Source organism: Ascaphus truei, chromosome 1 (assembly GCF_040206685.1).
Source record: "Ascaphus truei isolate aAscTru1 chromosome 1, aAscTru1.hap1, whole genome shotgun sequence".
NCBI lineage: Eukaryota > Metazoa > Chordata > Amphibia > Anura > Ascaphidae > Ascaphus > Ascaphus truei.
Genome location: NC_134483.1, coordinates 415562157 through 415582411, shown reverse-complemented (window position 1 = coordinate 415582411; position 20255 = coordinate 415562157). Strand labels below are relative to the sequence as shown.

The window sequence follows — 20255 nt, the reverse complement described above, 5'->3', positions numbered from 1 at the left end:
CGTTAGCTCTCTGCTTCTTTTTACTTTCCTTCCAACACGTTTCGCTAGCAAACCTAGCTTCATCAGGGAAAATCAATACTACCCTGTGTGAAAGGTCTTTGCTCAGGATAATACCTCCAAAAAACTAAAAGCACTCCTCTATACATGAGGCATCTGACTTTTAAAAAAAGCGGGACACTCTTCCTCTCTTTCAAGAAAATGATGTATAACCTCATGCACCAGTGTCTTAGCCTTATCCCGACCAGCTCATAGAGGAGAAGCTAAAAGATCTGAAGAGATCAATGGTCTCTTTGGAAATATAAAAGCCATTTCAAAATTGAAATAATGGAAGCCTTTAAAGAAATTTATAGAGAAATCACATTGTATTGTATTGTATTGTATGTTATTATTTATATAGCGCCATTCATGTACAAAGAGCTTCACAGCAGTAATACACGTGGTAATCAAATAAATAACAGATAATATAAATAACAGATCATGGGAATAAGTGCTTTAGACATAAAAGTAACATTAAGGAAGAAGAGACCCTGCCCCGAGGAGCTTACAGTCTAATTGGTAGGTAGGGAGAACGTACAGAGACAGTAGGAGGGAGTTCTGGTTAGTGCATCTGCAGGGGGCCAAGCTTTATGTATCATGTGTTCAGAATATCCACAGTGCTATTCATATGCTTCTTTAAGCAAGTGTGTCTTAAGTTGGGTCTTAAAGGTGGATAGAGAGGGTGCTTGTCGGGTACAGAGGGGAAGGGCATTCCAGAGATGTGGGGCAGTCAGTGAAAAAGGTTTAAGGCGGGAGAGGGCTTTAGATACAAAGGGGGTAGAAAGAAGACATCCTTGAGCAGAACGCAAGAGTCGGGGTGGTGCATAGCGAGAAATTAGGGCTGAGATGTAAGGAGGGGCAGAAGAGTGTAAAGCTTTAAAAGTGAGGAGAAGAATGGAGTGTGAGATGCGGGATTTGATCGGAAGCCAGGAGTGGGATTTCAGGAGGGGAGATGCTGAGACAGATCTAGGAAAGAGTAGAGTGATTCTGGCAGCAGCGTTTAGGATAGATTGTAGGGGAGACAGGTGAGAGGCAGGATGGCCGGACAGCAGGAGGTTACAGTAATCAAGACGGGAGAGAATGAGGGCCTGAGTCAGAGTTTTAGAAGTCGAGCAACAGAGGAAAGGGCGTATCTTAGTTATATTGCGGAAGAAAAAGCGGCAGGTTTTAGAAATGTTTTGAATGTGAGGGGCGAATATGAGAGAGGAGTCGAGTGTGACCCCTAGGCAGCGTGCTTGGGCTACTGGGTGAATGATCGTAGTTTCAACAGTAATGTGGAAGGAGGTAGTAGGGCCAGGTTTGGGAGGAAGTATGAGGAGCTCTGTTTTAGCCATGTTGAGTTTAAGGCGGCGGAGGGCCATCCAGGATGATATAGCAGAGAGATATTCAAAAACTTTGGTTTGTACAGCAGGTGTAAGGTCGGGTGTTGAAAAGTATATTTTTGTGTCGTCAGCATAGAGGTGATAATTAAACCCAAAAGATGTTACTAGGTCACCTAGAGAGAGTGTATACAGAGAAAAGAGAAGAGGTCCCAGGACAGAGCCCTGGGGTACCCCCACAGAGAGATCAAAAGAGGAGGAGGAGGTGTTAGCAGAAGAGACACTGAAAGTACGATGGGAGAGGTAGGATGAGATCCAGGATAGAGCTTTGTTCCGAATACCAAGAGTATGGAGAATGTGAAGGAGAAGAGGGTGGTCCACGGTGTCAAATGCTGCAGAGAGGTCGAGAAATATGAGCAGAGTTTAATGACCTCTGTCTTTGGCAGCATGGATGTCGTCAGTTATTTTAGTGAGGGCTGTTTCTGTGGAGTGAGCAGTGCGGAAGCCAGATTGTAGAGGTCTAGGAAAGAATAGGTGTTGATAAAATGGAGCAAACGAGAGAATACAAGACGTTCAAGGAGTTTAGAGGCAAAAAGCAGGAGGGAGACAGGTCGATAGTTAGAAAGACAGGTAGGGTCAAGCTTGCTGTTTTTGAGTAATAGTATGACTGTTGCATGTTTGAAGGCGTATGGAAAGGTTCCAGAGCAGAGGGAGGAGTTACAAATGTGTGTGAGCATAGGGATTATAGTAGGAACAAGAGGTTTTAGGAGATGGGAGGGAATGGGGTCAAGAGGGCAAGTGGTAGAGGGAGAAGAGGCGATCAACAGCGACACATCCTCCTCTGAGACAGTGGAAAAAGAGTCAAGGAAGGCAGGAGGAGAGTTAGGAAGAGGTGTAGGATGGGAGGAAGAAACAGAGGGGATGTTCTGACGTATGGATTCCACCTTTTCCTTGGGGAGCGCAAGGATGCCCTGAAGACAAAAACAGACACACTAGTGAAGGCCCATAACTTACTGTCCCAAAGTCTACAGGTAAGCAAAGAAATGATCTCTGAATTAAGAGGAAAAGAAGAGGACCTAGATAGTAGGTCCAGGCGTAATAACTTTCAGGTCAGAGGGATCCCTGGAAACTACTTATGTCAGTTATTCCAATATCTAATACTGAACACAGAGCCTGACCTCTTTCATTTAAACAGATCCCATAGAACCTTGAGAGTGAAAAACCATGAGATGTGAGTCTCAGTGTCCATTATTATAAAATCAAACAGGATTTGCTACCGCGCTATCAGGCTGGACCTGGCACTCAAGTTTAAAGGGAATCTAGTTCAATTTAGTATATTAACTGAAAAATATAGCAGCAATTATTATTAGTATTGATATTACAGAATTACAGCTCAACCCCATTATAGTGCGAGCCGCTACAACGCGAACCCGCAAATAACGCGGTCTGAGCATGGCTCCCGATTTGAAAACCTCAATTTTGACGCGGGAGAACTTACCGGCATCTAGATCTCTCTCCTCACTTCATAGGGCTGTGTCCACATGCTCTCCTCACTACAGCTGTCAACTCTCGTGTGCGGCTTCATTTTTTTTAACATTCAATTCAATGCTTTATTGACTATGGACACATACACACACCATGTGAGAATTGAACATTAATACATTTTGTATAATACACAGGCAAGGACTTACACCCAGCATCTGCAGCTCTCTCCTCTCTGAAGCTCTCTCCCCTATCCATGCTTCATCAGGCTGCGTCCACGTTCGCGGCGCACATCTCCAAGGTTTTTTTTTTATAACATTCAATGCTTTATTGCTAACGGACAAACACACACACCTCCCCCCACCACAAATAATTTTAGAATACAATGCAGGAATCGAACTCATACACTGGGAGCGACTAGCCTGATGAAGCAGGGAGAGAGAAGAGAGTTGCAGAGGGGAGAGAGCTGTAGATGCCAGGTAAGTCCCCACGCGGCGGCCATTTCACGATCCCGGTTAGCGCAATCCCAGTTATAATGCGGTCTCATTATGTGGACCCCGAGCATCGCGTTATAACAAGGTTCAGCTGTATTAAGCAAAAAAATGCACAAATACAGAAAAAATCACTTTGTGGAGGACCCCTTCTAACGGCCCATTCCCACAAATCCCTAATGGACCATGGTGCTTCCCTTCAAGTCTCTTAGGGAGCAAAATAGTTTGTAAGAAGTCACTAGTCCGCAGTGCCTCCTCCGGTTTGTGTGAGCTGTTCATCTTCCAAGCACAGTGTATCTGTGACACGATTCCCTTTGCCACAATCAGTACCGGATAACTGATAACTTATTGAACAAGCTCAAAAACATTAATGACCTCCTTTCTACTGTATGTCTAAGTTTTATCCTGTGGGGCCTATTCATTAAATTCTGATATTGTCTGGCAATTTTTATGTATTCCTTTTATAAAAATTGCAAAGAGAAGGCCCATTGGCTTACTGTATATACATTCAAAAAGATTATCTTCTAAAACCAGGGATTTTCAAACTTTCCCTAATCACACTAGCTTATAAATAGATTACAATATAAAGTAAATACATATTTTAAATACATCTGATCTAGATCAAGAACGGAGAACTGAGAGGTTTCGGGGACCACCATTTAAGTCTTCATGGATCAAGGCTGGACCAGACATCATCATTTGAGAACCACTGCCTTAAACATCTCATATATATGGTCACACAATAAACTTGCTCACATATGTTCAGTAATCAATATTTTTGACCTGCACACTTTAATGAAACAAATCATCAGTGACTAACAAGTGGTTAATTCACATCATTCATGTCCCTCCCTTGTTTCTTTGCAGCAACATATTTTATACTCCTGACCATACTGTAAGATTAGATTCTACTTTAACCTCCACAATGCTTCCCATTCACAGTTGTGCCGCCTGCCAGCACAACAGATTGTCATTTTGAATGAGTTAATTTGTAGATCTGTCTCCATAATTACAGAGGTGTCACATCCTACCATTTCTGTCAGGCCCCAGTCTAGAAGATGACATCTTTTAATAACTATATGACAAACTACTTATTAACCTACGAACTAGGCACTTATGACGGCCGAAGGCATGGACAAAAAAGATATATAGAACAAACTGCTCTTTTTTTCACCAAATGACATTTCAGTGAAGAAGCACTTTAGGCAAATAGTTATTACAGGCATACATAAATCATCTAAAATAGGGTTCTGTGCTCAATTAATTAAAATGTGTAGCACAACCTTAATCCTTTTAATTTTACAAAAAATCCACTCGTACAAGATCCCAATAAATAAGCTATACAGTACTTAAATTTAAATCCTACAGGTGGATTGAAAGGCAAAACCATCCAACATGCTATTCATATGCAAATTAGGTGCATTCACCAGTGAGCAAATGCATTAGGTATCCCTAAAACCTGGTGAGACCGAGAGTTCCTAAAGGAGAGTTTGGGGAATTGTGAATCTACACCATAGACCTCAAAATCTGTGGTAGCTACTCATTCATCTGATCATTAAACCATTTTGCTAAATAAATGCACAAACACTACCTTGCTATAAGGAGTGTGATTGTATTGAACTTGCTACTTCAAATTGAAATGTTGAACTGAACAGTGATATATTTGTCTTCAATTTTAAAATGTTGATTACTGTATGTGGGGGCTTTATACCGTTGTGTGCAGAAAAGTCTACTGCAGACCTTCTGGGTCAAGTAATTCCAACTTCAGAGATAGCATGGCCCTGATTCTCCCCCTGACAACACAAGCGACAGAGGAGGATGTCCTTCTCTTCACTCTAATAGCATTCTCAGTTTAAAACATTCATCAAAGTTAGGTCAATGCCATAAGGCCACCAGGATGTCACTGAATATTGTTGCCCAAACGTCATGGGGTTTCTTAAAGGGATAAAAATATGTATATATAGATTAAAATAAAAATCTTTATTTAAAGGCAGTGTACCAGGGACTTATCACTGTTTGAGAGTAACTGCCTCTAAATCCAGCAGTGTGCTGGTTAATTGCGCACAGGCAACCAACCAGACTCCACATGGCTGATTAGGACTTTTAGAAAAGCCTGATGTGAGAAACAGGAGAGGGATTCCTTAGCTCACAATTGGGCTGACACAGGAAAGCAGAGAAGCCTGCACACAGACACTGTCTTGAGCACAAAGGTGTGTTGACATCAAGACACCCATAGACCTATATTTCCTGGACACAGAGGATCCAGGAACCTGCCAGAGACTGACATGGAGGGCTACCTGCTTAAGGTACTTCCTGAGACTTTGGGGTTATATGCTGGGAATATCCCTCCAGTCATGCAGATAGGGTCTGGGGAAGTAAGTTAGCCATTAGGCTAGGGAACAGGACTGGGACTAGGGAACAGGACTGGGACTTGCTAGCAGGAAACAGACTGGGGAAAGCTAGTTCAATTGCAAGGGCCTTTAATATGAAATAAGGATTAAGGAACAGGCCATGTCAGATCCGGTCAGGTCATAGCAGAAACAGAAGGAGTCCGGATCACAAAACAAAGGCCAGGAGAAACAGGAAACTATAAAGACAGACAGACAAAGGAGGAGGACAGGAGCACCAAGAGTCGACAGACAGAGGAAAACCCAGAGCAGGCAGAAACAGTAGCATTGTGGAAAGACAAAGGAACTCGAGAGAGGGAGATTTAGGAAACTATGTCAGGGCTATTCCTGACACATAGTTTGAACTTGATGGACATATGTCTTTATTTAACCTCATCTACTTAGTCCAGAAAATGGAGACCCCAGTAACTAAGCATTATAAAAAAGGGGTGCCTTGGGAAAAAAAAGATTGAGAATAACTGCTCTATGGGAATCTAGTGTTCGTTATACTTAGATCCTAAATGTAGGAAGTATTTTCTGTCTCTCCTTGTACAGGAAAATTGTGGTGCAATCAGCATAAAAGTACACATTTGTGGTAATGCAGTGTAGGGATTCTGCTTGATCCGTGCCAGGTTTTATCTTCGGTCCAGGTTTTCTGTTTCTCCTGCCCTTTCTGCTCTCTGTGGCCATTTTGGGTACTGGCAGCCTGCTTTATTAGGCTGCAGTTACCATAGAGAGTCACTGAGCAAAGTTCTGTGTGTTTGCAGCTCCTGTTGGTCTTTGCAGTTACGCCCTATCCTCTTGCTTCTTTTTAATTCCTGTTGCTGACCCCTGACCGTGAACCCGACCTCGCTGCCTTCTGCCTGCCCTCCGCTTGCCTCCTTGACTTTACACCTTGCCGCCAGCCCTGACCCATGCTTCCATACCGACTACGGATACTCATACAGGACTCTATCCCTGGGTTGTGGTCGGTTTATTTGTATCACTACTTCAGCCCTGCGGGTCCGCCTCTTGATTTGAGACGAGCACCGTCACATGAAGCTTTTTTTAATCTCTTCTTATATTTAATTGTAAACAAAAATGTATTACAATATTAATTTCAATCAGTATATTGCAGCTACTTACAGCATACTACTGTTCTGTTGTGAAAAAAAGTTCTTTGTTTGGAGTTTCCTGCTGCATATGATACACAATTTCACTACACAGAACAAGGACAACAAGAAGTACTGTATTATGTTAACAAGTAAAGACCTTGATAATAGTGTCATTACCAGTTTATTCAACTGTCTTACAATTTCATAAACTAAAAGTGATTTGAAATAGCACAATAAACAATTAAATATGCAAATATTCGGCTGAATATTGTAAGTCTTTCATAAAACTAAGTCAGTAAAATCATTGGTTTGGCTGCCAGCCATTCCTTTCTCTTAGTCCTTAGTAATAAAAAATAAAAGTATTTTTGCCACATCGCTGTATCACTTAACCTTACAAGTATTAGCTGTAATCTTTGGCCACCGAGGCATGTGAGCAACCTTTGTCTTTTTAAATACAGATTTGTTTAAGCTTCATACGAACCCATATATTCACAAATGGCAGTCGCTCATTTATTCTTCATTTACTAGGTACAAACTCTTATCCTGTCTTTCCCTTTTTCATTAGCAAACTGCAGGCTCTCATACTTGTATTCATTCAGTGCAGGCTGTAATGAATGAGAGCGTACAGTATCCTGAATATGTGAAAGTCTGTAGCGGTTAATGGAGGAAAGTCTATAACAGGTAAGTGGGGTTGTCACATACACAGCCACACCTGTGAGCGTGAGGGTTAATATACAGCTCAGAGCTGGCCCAGTTTTCACCTTCGCAAAGTCCCTCAAATTAACAATATCTCCCCTCAATCCATCCCGATATACCATCTGTCAAGAACAGTGTCACGGGAGACCAGGTTTATCAACACCTTTTTATACCGGGATCATTGATTGAGCAAAGCAAGGAGGTCAAATAAATTGTAATTTAATTCAGGAAAAGACATACAAACAATGTAACACAATTTACAGGGTTAACACACTTACTGGTAACGGGGCTAACAAATAAATCTATCCTCTAAACGAAATTCACAAAAATGACCTCTGAAGGAGTCCTTTCCAATGACCGGTAGGTACTCACGAAAGTCCTGGGACTGATTTCGGCATGCAATGCCAGACGTGACCGCTAAATTCTTCAGAAGTGGGACTTCTTGAATCAAAATCTTTTAAGCCAGCTCGCGTCTATTCAGTACAGAGCATCTTTGAATTTGCCGCTGTTGGTTTGGCGCTTTGAATCTGCGCTTCTCATTGGCTGCATGGTTTCTTATGTGTTTTTGTGTCCCATTCACAAACCTCTACAGCCTATCAGAGTGTGGGAATTCTCCTGCCAGCCAATCACCGATTTGCCGGTATTGTAAAGCCGGGTGGGTACCGTTTCTCTGTCTGCCAAGGGGCATGCGCCAACCTGGCACCTCTGCCTCTTTGCATACTGAGCCCACCCACTGTCCAGGCTCCACAGAGTCTGGGTTCTGGCAAATCGTGGCCGGATAGCCCTGTGTTATCCCAGAATGTGGGTACTCATGCAGTACTGCAGTTCGCCTCCTTTTCTTACACCTTTGCATCCCTGAGACTTTCAAGTCAGGACTCCGCATAGACCAATAGGCACCAAGCTTGGTAGCCATCTGGTACCTCGGAATCCATAACTTGGAAATACCACATTTCATTCACAGGTTATCAGTACATATACCTATTAAATATAACTGTTTAATAAAATATAGTGTGTCCTGTCTACTGTGTGGTAAAGATATATAAGTCCCTATTCTGGTGTCAGGGATGGAGGAAGTGTATATCTTGCCTACCCCCACTAACCTCATACTTGGCACACTTTAGAACTGACACTTTTTACACACAAGAAATCACTCACAGTTTTATCACTTAGCTGGAGTACCTCCTAAACCCCTATACCAAGTGCAAGGTACCTGGGTATGTATGTGGGCACCCTTCCTTATACTAGGGACCACTCATTACACTAAAGACCCCGTGTATGATTGCAGGTATCCATTAACCCCTTCATGCCCCTTTACCTTGTCTGAAAGATGCTGCAGCAGGAATCCTGGCGGTGAGTCGTAGTAGCGTTTTTAGAGTCAGAGTTTGCCCGGAGCAATGTGCTTGGCTGCATCTGAGAATCTCACTCGAATCCCGGATCCAACTCCTGGGGTATCCCATAACTCGGGAACCCCAATACATAGACACAATTTGTAAAGACTTTCTCTGACAAACCCACCCTGAAACTTACAGCCTAGAAATCTCCCGGTCCCAGCATCCCAGGAAAAATTAAACACACATAAATCTTTAATGTCGCATAATTTGCGCACTGTAACAGTAATGCATTTAGGACATCTGGGTCCAAGAGCTGACACTCTAGGACCCCAACACACGGATTAGGGGTAACCAAGTGGGTGAACCTTTATTAGTGAGCCTGGTTAACCCCTTCACGTCACAGCAGCACACTAGTGAGCATGTGACTTAGATCTGCAAGCAGGGTTAATACACATGACTACTGTAGCCAACTAATTTTTCTCCTGTGCAAGGTACTTTCAATGAGTTCATATTAACCCCTTACTCAATAGTAATCCTGTCTATCCACTTCCACCGCCCAATAAATATGCAAAATATGTAATTAATATATATCTGCCAGGGTCTCAGGTCCCAGTTTATTATAGAAAAAACTATTCACATAACACAAAAATCTGTTGTAGCAAAATGTGTCCGAATTCTGATTTTCATAATAGCTTGCTAAGTCTTATGTACTATTTCTTACCCTTTGAAACAACATAACCCCACCCTTATAGTACAGATGCAGTCATCAGTATCTGATCACTTGCCTTGGAAAATATGGGGCAATCTCCCAATAAACTGCAACATTTCTGTGAGATTTCTGCAGCCAGACTAAAAGCCTATCGGATTAACACAGTGGGGGGTCCCTGCTGTGTTAATCTGATGGCCATTAGTCTGGCAGCAGAAATGGTGAGGCATTTACTGTGAGATGCCTTAGTTTTTACCCAAGCAAGTGATCGGATACTGTTGGCTGCATCTGTAAATCAGCTGCTAGGTTAACGGTATTAGCACAGACTAAAAAAATCTCCTAACTAACAATGTTTATTTTTTTGTCTTAATATATAAACAAACTCATAACTTACTTTCTCTAATACATACACACCCAGGAGGCATATCAATAGATCCTCCAACTAAGTCATGACCTGTGTATCACCTCTCTCTATAATACACCAGTGATCATTCAAGAACGTTTAGTTTTATTTGAGGCTGACAGAATAGTACCTGGCTACCGTTTAAGGTCCTCTAAATTACACATATGTCACTTTTATTGTAGCCCCCTGTAGCGGGGATTTAAATGAAACTTCAATAGAACGCCTCTAGTGGTTTGAGGAATCAAGCAGGGAGCTGGTTAATAGCATCTAAATACAATTAACCAGTCTCCATCTGGCTAATCAGACCTACAGAAAAGTCTCCTGCTGGAAACTGTAGGAGAGAGACTCCTGAGCACAGTTACAACTGTGCTGCCAAAGGAGATGATGTCTTGAGCCCTAGGCTGTGCTGATATGAAGACACCAGGAACCTGACCTCTATTCCTGGGCACAGAGGACCCTGGAACCCTCCAGAGGCTGGATCCTCATTGACACCAACAAGACTCAGAGACTGCCACCAAGGGCCCCTGCTCACAGGTAACTCTTGCAACTTTTGGGTTGTAGGTTGGAAAGAGGCTTATCCTCCCAGCCCTGTAGAAGTGAGTTAGCCCTTACAAAGGGATAGGCTGTTTTATTTATTTTGTGGTTTGTGCGTTGTTTAAATTGATGGGCTGAATAAAGCCATGGTTTCATTTCCCCCAAATCTGTCTCCCTGGCTGTACCTCTGCACATGTCTCTTACCCCTCTCCCCCGCCCCCCAATTAAGTCCTCTTTGTAGATCTACACAGACCCAGGAAGAGTCTTGACCTATCATAAACCCAATATATTGTATTTTTAAAATCAAACCTTAACTACATTAACCCCTGAAATACCACATTGACTAAAATACTTAGGGGTCTATTCTAGTAGCTTCGATAACAAACTCATCGAGGATTTTGAGCTGTTCTCGCAACATTTTCCAAGGTAGCTATTCAGAAAGCCTCTATGAGTTGATGAAATCGTGCCAGGAAAGCAATTTCTCGTGATTTTTGGCTCCTGGCCAAACACATCATGCGGGAGCAGGTGAGAATCCCAAACTCGCAATTTTGATAAAATCGTGCAATTATAGTAGCCTCGATAATCTCATCGAGGCTCTGGAATTCTGATTTTACCAAAGATTCTTTGGCGAGAAGGGATGTGAGAGAGGGACAGAAAAAAATGCATTTTTCCTGCATAGAATTGATGTCGGGGGCCTCAGAGCTGATACACATTAATACAAGCACCGGAAACCCCCAGAATGAATCCAATGCAATAAAAATGCATTTATAGGAAGCTTCATTACCTTAAGGGCTAACCGCTAAGGCAATGACGGGTTAACTACCAGTTCCATGTTTATTATGGGTAGTGGGGTTGGGTAAAGGTGATATTTGGATCATGGTGGGTGTTTAGGCCTTGTGGAGGGGTTGAGGGAGGAGTTCACCCCTTCATTACTTAGTGGTTAACACCCCCCCACCCCTTATGTGAGAACTGCTTGTTACCTGTGTACTGGTGCTGGTCACCTGCTGTAGGCCATGAAGCCTGAGTCCCCACGGTGGTAGTGGGAATAGCAATGGGACATATACAGTTAGGTCCGGAAATATTTGGACACTGATACAAGTTTTGTTATTTCGGCTGTGTATCAAAATAAATTCAATTTACAGTTAAATAATGAATATGGGTTTAAAGTGCAGTCTATCAGCTTTACTTTGAGGGTATTCACATCCAAATTGGAGGAAGGGTTTAGGAATTACATCTCTTTAATATGTAGCCCCCTCTTTTTCAAGGGACCAAAAGTAATTGGACAATTGACTCAAACGCTATTTCATGGACAGGTGTGGACTATTCCTTCGCTATTTCATCATCAATTAAGCAGGTAATTGGTCTGGAGTTGATTCCAGGGGTGGCATTCGCATTTTGAAGCTGTTGCTGTGAACCCACAACATGCGGTCAAAGGAGCTCTCAATGCAAGTGGAACAGGGCATCCTTATGCTGCAAAAAAAAAAAGAAAATCCATCAGAGAGATAGCAAGAACATTAGGAGTGGCCAAATCGACAGTTTGGTACATTGAGAAGAAAAGAACGCACTGGTGAGCTCTGCAACACAAAAAGGCCTGGACGTCCACAGAAGACAACAGTGATGGATGATCGTAGAATCCTTTCCATGGTAAAGAAAAACCCCTTCTTAACATCCAGCCAAGTGAAAAATACTCTCCAGGAGGTAGGCATATCATTATCCAAGTCTACCATAAAGAGAAGACTTCACGAGAGCAAATACAGAGGGTTCACCACAAGGTGCAAACCATTCATAAGCCTCAAGAATAGAAAGGCCAGATTAGACTTTGCCAAACAATATCTAACAAAGCCAGCCCAGTTCTGGAACAGGATTCTTTGGACAGATGAAACTAAGATCAACCTGTACTAGAATGATGGGAAGAAAACAGTATGGAGAAGGCTTGGAACGGCTCATGATCCGAAGCATACCATCTCATCTGTAAAACACGGTGGAGGCAGTGTGATGGCATGGGCATGCATGGCTTTCAATGGCACTGGGTCACTAGTGTTTATTGATGATGTGACAGAAGACAGGAGCAGTCGGATGAATTCTGAAGTGTATAGGGATATATTGTCTGCTCAGATTCAGCCAAATTCAGCAAAGTTGATTGGACGGCGCTTCACTTTACAGATGGACAATGACCCAAAACATACTGCGAAAGCAACCCAGGAGTTTTTTAAGGCAAAGAAGTGTAATATTCTGCAATGGCTGAGTCAATCACCTGATCTCAACCCGATCGAGCATGCATTTCACTTGCTGAAGACAAAACTTAAGGCAGAAAGACCCATGAACAAACAACAACTGAAGACAGCTGCAGTAAAGGCCTGGCAAAGCATCACAAAGGAGGAAACCCAGCATTTGGTGATGTCCATGCGTTCCAGACTTCAAGCACTCATTGCCTGCAAAGGATTCTCGACAAAGTTTTAAAAATGAACATTTTATTTATGATTTTGTTAATTTGTCCAATTACATTTGAGCCCCTGAAATAAGGGGACTGTGTATGAAAATGGTTGCAATTCCTAAACGTTGCATACAATTTTTTTGTTCAACCCCTTGAATTAAAGCTGAAAGTCTGCACTTCTATTGCATCTCAGTTGTTTCATTTCAAATCCATTGTGGTGGCGTACAGAGCCAAAATTCTGAAAATTGTGTCAGTGTCCAATTATTTCCGGACCTAACTGTAAGTACTTCATCGGTGCAGCGCCTCCATCCTGTAGGGGAGCTGTCGGAGGCAGATGGTATTCCCTACAGGAACCCACTTTTCCAATAACGACACAGAAAAGTGGAACCGTTCACCTTTTATTTCCCGGGCCAGGACCCGTTTCCCTCTCTTGCAAGAGAGGTACTTCTTACACCGACCATCATATAATATCTTCCCTAGCATCTTGCATCACTGTCATTCCCTGACTAGGCCCCCAAAGGCTTGAGGCTCTTGAGGCTAGTCACCACCCCCTTACCCCGTGATGGGGTAAGGCAGATATCGTCTCACTCACTGGGGAGCAGGCTACATCCTGGAATAATCTCTTCTAAATTTAGGTTATGAGCCTCCTATATACCTGGGGAGGGGATAACGACCCTGCCCCAAACTGGGTAGGTGTTAGTGTAGGCCCCGATGTCACACCATACTACATGTGACCCCCTAACACCCCCCCCCCCCCAGCTTGACGCTCCCAAAACCAGGACCTACATGCCAGGACCCGGGAAACACATAGCCAGGGTCACTAGGCTACAACCTCTAAGGTAATGAAGGGGTTAACCCACCCCGTAGGTATAAAAACCCACCACGGGCCAAATACCACCTTCACCCATCCCCGCTACCAACAATAAATATAAAAACACAATACAAACACAATACTAAACAATGCACCCATTCATTGCCAGTATGGTTCCCTATGCCCTCAATGGGAGCAAAGACAGCCCAATGGCAAGGAATGGGCACCACCTCTAACCCAACAACCATTACATTACAGTACAAAAATGGTCAAAATTAATATTATCCAGATATGGATAATAGTGCATTTGCCCATTCAAAATAAAACATTAGCCAGCAGCATAAAGTAAATAAAACTTACCCCTGCCAGGATGAAGGCTGTCCTCATCACCACCCTCCCCGTCCATGTCCTCAGTTGGCAGGAACACAACAAGAAAAAATACAATCTAATGGCCCCTAACCCCTTAATCACCTTAGCAGTAATAACCGCTAAAGTAATTAAGGGGTTAACCCCCCTCCCCCACTACCTACCAGGGAGGCCTAACATGGTGCATGGTTTGTGAGGGGTTCAGATTCTTTCTGAATACCGTGAAAACTCAACTGACAAACCGTTTGGCGAGAACATGCCAAACCTTGCGAGGTAGCAGCAAACTCATCGAGGCTACTAGAATAGACCCCATAATATCTCGTGATATTATCATTACAGGGGTAGGTGTTGGAATCACTCTATTGTGAAATCTCACCCTATTTTGGGCAACAATCTACTATATGCTTAACAAGGCAGAGCATTGTACTGTTTTTCAGCTTTTTGAAATGTTATGCATTTGGGAAACAAGAATAAACAGATGACTAACAAATTAAATGTACAAAATTAGGAGAATTCTTGATGGAGAAGGATTTAGGAGTGTTTGTAGACAGCAGGCTTAGCAATAGTGCCCAATGTCATGCAGTATTGGCATGGGCAAATAAGATCTTATCTTGAATTAAATGGGGAATGGATGGAAGGGACGTAAGCATAATTATGCCCCTCTATAAAGCATTAGTAAGACAACACCTTGAATATGGAGTATAATTTTGGGCACCACTTCATAAAAAAGACATTCTGGAACTACAAAAATTGCAGAGGAGCCACCAAATTAATAAAGGTAATGTAGAATTTGACTTATGAGACTCTCCTAGCTAGCTAATTTGATTTGTTTAAATTAGAAAAGAGGTGTCAACTGTAAGAGAACTATTCATCCAATGGACAGTACACATGACAGGGTAATTCCTTAAAATTGGAAGAAAGGAGATTTCACCAGCAACAAAGGAAAGGTTTGTTTTTTTTACAGTAAGGGCAGTTAAAATATGGAATTCATTACCCATGGAGACTGCGATTGCAGATACAATAAATATCTTCAAAAAAGGTTGGATATCTTTTTAGAAAGGAAAGCTATACAGGGATATACCAAAAAGTAAACATGGGAAGGAGGTTGATCCAGGGAGAAATTTGATTGTCATTATTTGGAGTCAAGAAGGAATTTATTTTTCCCCTTATGAGACAGCGTTGGATGATGTTTTGCTGTTTTTTTTTTGTTTGTTTTGTTTGTTTGTTTGTCTTTCTCTGAATCAAAATACTAAAAATAGAAATATAGGATAAGTATCTGTTGTCTAAATTTAGCATAGGTTAAAATTGATGGACATGTTTCTTTTTTCAACCTAAGTTACTATGTTTCTTTGTAACTTACTCCAGGAAATGGAAAATTGTTTTGGAGGGAAAGTTGCTTTAATTGAAGTGCTAGGAGTCTGTTTAAAAACAACGCCCTGAAATGCCAAATTTTGCACAAAGAAAAAACTGCACCAAAGTTAACAGATTTCAATAATTTACAATGAAACAATAAGACTTTGAGGTGCAGTATTTTAGTTTTGTCCCAGTTGTGCAATGTCCCCAATAATATCTAAGACATTCAAACCTCATGTGCACCTTCTCTCAGATTTGATTCTTAGGTCTCTTGCTACCATAACGTCAAAATGTTGTTGTTTGTATTTAAATAAATTCTATGGCCTATGAATACACAGAGGAATCATGTATAACATGCATGTCTTGGCTTCATCTATAAAAAGTAGACCTGATCTCCATAGGCGAATGGCAGCATGATCGACAGGCCAGGACTCTCCCTTCCCCCTCCCTCTTAGGCCGTGATTATATCAAAAACGACAGACCGCGCGCCATTGCGGGCCGCCAGGCAGCGCAATAACAAATTGCTAGAAGGTAATAAAGGTTTACATACCTAGCGTGACGTGCGCATAGACATGAACTGCAGGACATCAGACCAGAGAACAGACCTGGGATTTTGCTTTCTGCAGGCGACGGCCGCATCACGTGAGCGGTTCAGCCAATTAGGGTGAACTGCTCATGGCCACGCCTCCACCAACGCCTCACTGTCTCCTCCGGTTGCCTCCTGCCTTCAGTGCAGGTTTCGAGCATGCACATCGCATCCATGACATCACGAGAACGCGCGCCCAGCCGGTGCTGTTATAATCGAAGCGTTACCTCTCTCGCTGCTATGGTGGTTTGAGGGGGGTCCTCTGGAGGAGAGATTACTTAGGCTGGGGGCAGGGGTGTGAGTTGAAAGTCTGTGTCAGTTGTTTCCAGCCCACCCTTCCCTCTATTTGTTTGTTATTCGTTGGTCTCGTGTGTTTGTAAAGATATATATATCCTGGCTGTGCTCAAAGCTTTGACCATGCAGCAAGCTTAAGCCTATAGGGAACCATGTTAAAAATGGTTTTTGAGGCAAAAAGTGACACTGTGTGCTCATTTGCATGTCATTTCCCAGAATCCCTTGCTGCAGTGGAAGTGCTGTATGCTGGGTGATAATGGGGAAAGACGGGGTTGCAGACCTGCCTAAGACATGCAGATGAGCATACAGTTGTATTTATATATATATATATATATATATATATATATATAAAAATATGAGAAGGTTTTTAATTGTCAGAGCAGTTGTTTCGGGGTTAAGAGCGGGCTTACCTTGCCAGATGTGGTTCTGGTGGTACAGTATTGCCTTGTGGTGGCATTTACTGTTGAGTTGTGCGATTGCCACCTGGGGCTCATTTTCACAGCTGATGAGGGTGCAGCAGAGCGGCCAGGGCTGTATGGTGCTTGGCTTGATGGGTTGAGTGCCTTTGGCCTTACTGGTTAGTGGAGCACTCTGACAGGGTTTTGGGAGTTGATGTTCTTTGATTTTTAATTTAATAAAAGCCGGGGCCATTTAGACCTCCAGACCTTTTTTGTGTGTGTTTCATTTAAGGCTATGTTCAGTGGGTGGTGATAATGACATTGTGGGCTCTAAGGTCATGAGTTGAAAGCAAAAAAGAATGTGTGATTAGAAAAATGAGTAGGGATTTCCTGCACGTTGCTTGGCAAATTGTAATAAATTCCTCTTTATGCATTTTCAGACCCTCCAATATTTTTCATATAAAAATACAGATGCAGCGGCCGTTATTTGAACACTTCGCGTTGTATACCTCGGAATACCCACGTCATGGCGCGTGATTTCTTCCAACCGCACCGCCTTAAGACACGAGTGCAGGCGAGTGCAGAAAATTGTATTTTAGTGTTCTGGTTTTTAAACACCTGAAATTTACACAGTAGCACAGTACTGTACACATTACAATTCATTTCATTGCACACATAGAAACAAAATCCATGAAATTCAAACAAAGCAACCGCAATAAACACGTGTGCCTGGGGCGATTGGCCGCGTTAATGCCGCGTGGAATACAGCAGCGCACACGAAAACGACTCCGTGATTTGTTCGAATAACGGCCGCTGCATCTGTAGGTACTACTGTAGTTCCTCTATTCATGCTGGCTTGAGGTACTTCCAAGTAATTCCTATCGAAGTCTCCTAACCAATGCAATTTTCCAAACATAGAATGACCCTTTGTTTAACAGGTATACAGTAGTTTGTCTGACAAGATCCAAAATCCGGCTAAAGTTGGTGCAGTTGAAGTGTATGTATTTCCACACTGGTCTTCATCATACTATTCAGAGGAATTACAACGAATACGTCTGAGCCTAATACTCTTTTAAGATGATCTGTATTATGTATTATTATTCAATCTATTACTTTTAGTGGAGCATCAAATGCTGCATACAAAATTATCTAATAAACCTATTCCAGAGTTGTGAGTTTCTAAAAAAAATTGTACCCACATTGTATTTTGTAAATTTCCTTTACTCATTTGTATATGTTATTATGTGCATATACAGCCTTGACTCACATAAAACATCCTTGTAGGTGCAGCCAAATCCAGCAAGAAGTTATTAACATGCTACCCATGTATCTCTGAAAACCTGGTCAAGGACATGACTTCCAGAGCTCACACCGATCCGTGTGTAAGCTGTTGCAGTGGAAAAAGAGCTCCCTAATTTTGTTGTATCTAGTCTTCCCTCATTGTTGTAAGAGGGTATGAGCAGGAAATATGATGTGAAGCTATCTTCTTGCTTGAGAAGATGTTTGCTCCATTTATTTGAATGGTTTGAGAGTATATTAAAATAGAGGCCAAAAAAAACACAATGTGGGTAACGAAGACATAAGACTTGGGGGAAAGGGTTGAGGGAGTACTAGAAAAGTATTGACACATACTGTATTTAATCTCCTGAAGGCAAGTGAGATTTAGTGGCTTAGAACCAAAAATGTACATTTTAATTGCCAGTATTGCTTTTTTCAGTGAGACAATATTGAAGTCTATTGGGATTATTCATTAAAGTGTGATGGTGCTAATTGCACCGAAACTCTCAATCAAGTCAAAATATACAGTGATTTTCCCCACACTCTAAAGACAAAGTATATCAACTCTGTGTTTGAGGTATTCATTTCTTTTTACTTAATTGAAATGTAAATACATAGAAATTTATATATCTCACATATGGATAAATGGACAGCAAAGGTGAGAAGGTTATAATAAATTATAATAATCCCACATAAAAAAATGGGGGGAAAGAAAAATAAAGTCCAATATATATATATATAATCAAAAAGGAGAAAAAGGAAATTATACGTACTATATAGAACAAATATGGAGTGAACTGACTGATATTCAGGTTCAAATTAATTGATCAGAGGAGTTAATAAAAACCACTTTGAGTGAGACTGATCTTGACATTTTGAAAAAACAACTTGATACAAAAATTGTTGAATACAGTCGAAAGGTGGAGTCACGTAAACGTAACAAGTTTGTTATAGATGCGAAAGATTATGATAGTGGCAGAATATACTCATGGTAATGGATTATTATAGACGTACTGTAGAAAAGCAGATTGCAATCTCAAAGGAGACCACAAGAATTGGATACAGTAGGTTCCACTAATAGTGACTTGTCTGCTGAAGGGTCTTCATCTTTTTCAGGCCAATATCGAATGGTACTGTATATTCTACCGACACTGGCCGACCCGCAGGGCATGGAAAAAACATAAGAAACAGGCCCCCACAGAGATGACGGATGCAAACTCATTCACAAATGGAGAACGATTGGTGGTAAGCATTTCCAATAAATCCCTGAATTCTGAACAGATAAAGGTACTTGATAAGGAGTTATCCTTTTCCCTAACGCTAAAATTAACTTTTCGACAGTTGATATTGATCTTGAACGCTTTTCTTTGTCAAAAATCCAGTTACTCCATCCACTACATCTATTGAAGTGGAATTGGATACTCCCTTCCAAATTCTTACTGCTGAACATAGAAATCAGAGTAGATTTTACCCTCTCATACAACACCATTCTGTGAAGATATTTATTAAATTGGTTAAAAGGGAAATTAATACATTGAATAGTAAAACTTATTTACTTTTTCGTCCAACAATTTTGACTAGGAAATAATCTATCATTCTTGAACATATTGCTAAAGATAGAAATCTGATTGTAAGACCAGCCGATAAGGGTGGGGAAGTGGTCGTTATTTATTTATAAAATGTTTTACCAGGAAGTAATACATTGAGAGTTACTTCTCGTTTTCAATTATGTCCTGGGCATAGAGTTAAGATGACAAATAATACATGGTTACAAATACATAGTTACATAAGTGAACAAGGTTTATACATTATCTTAATATATAAAATCAAAAGGTTGGTACTAGCTGCGGTGAATCTGATTGGTCCTCAGCCTCTAGCCAATCAGATTGGTGGCTCTGATGTCACCCAACTGCCACTCTCTTCCCCCTTGGCCTCACCACACACACACACACACACACACACACACACACGTATGTCCCTCTGTCCTCTCCCCCCCCCCCATCACACTCACGTGCGCCGCCCTGCACCGGCTCCCGGACGGAGGGGAAGCGCGGCGCGGCCCTCCTGACCCTGCCGCCAACTTCAGGCTCCTCCCCCTCGCTCTCAACCGGCTCCTGGACGGAGGGGAATCGCGGCGCGGCCCTCCTGCCCCAGCCGCCAACGCTCCCTTACCTCCCCGGCACTCCCTTCCCTCCCCGGCGCTCCCTTCCCTCCCCGGCACTCCTTTCCCTCACCAGCGCTCCCTTCCCTCCGGTG

General features: G+C 42.1%; 1 long non-coding RNA gene across 1 annotated transcript in view; it reads left to right on the top strand.

Annotated features, from left to right (window-relative positions):
- The window catches only part of LOC142471368 (uncharacterized), a 54407-nt gene extending 35142 nt beyond the window's left edge, over positions 1-19265 (top strand). Inside the window, exon 6 of the long non-coding RNA XR_012789422.1 lies at positions 19116-19265. This is a non-coding gene — a long non-coding RNA (uncharacterized LOC142471368). The remainder of the gene's footprint in view (positions 1-19115) is intronic.
- The last annotated feature ends 990 nt before the right edge of the window (positions 19266-20255 follow it).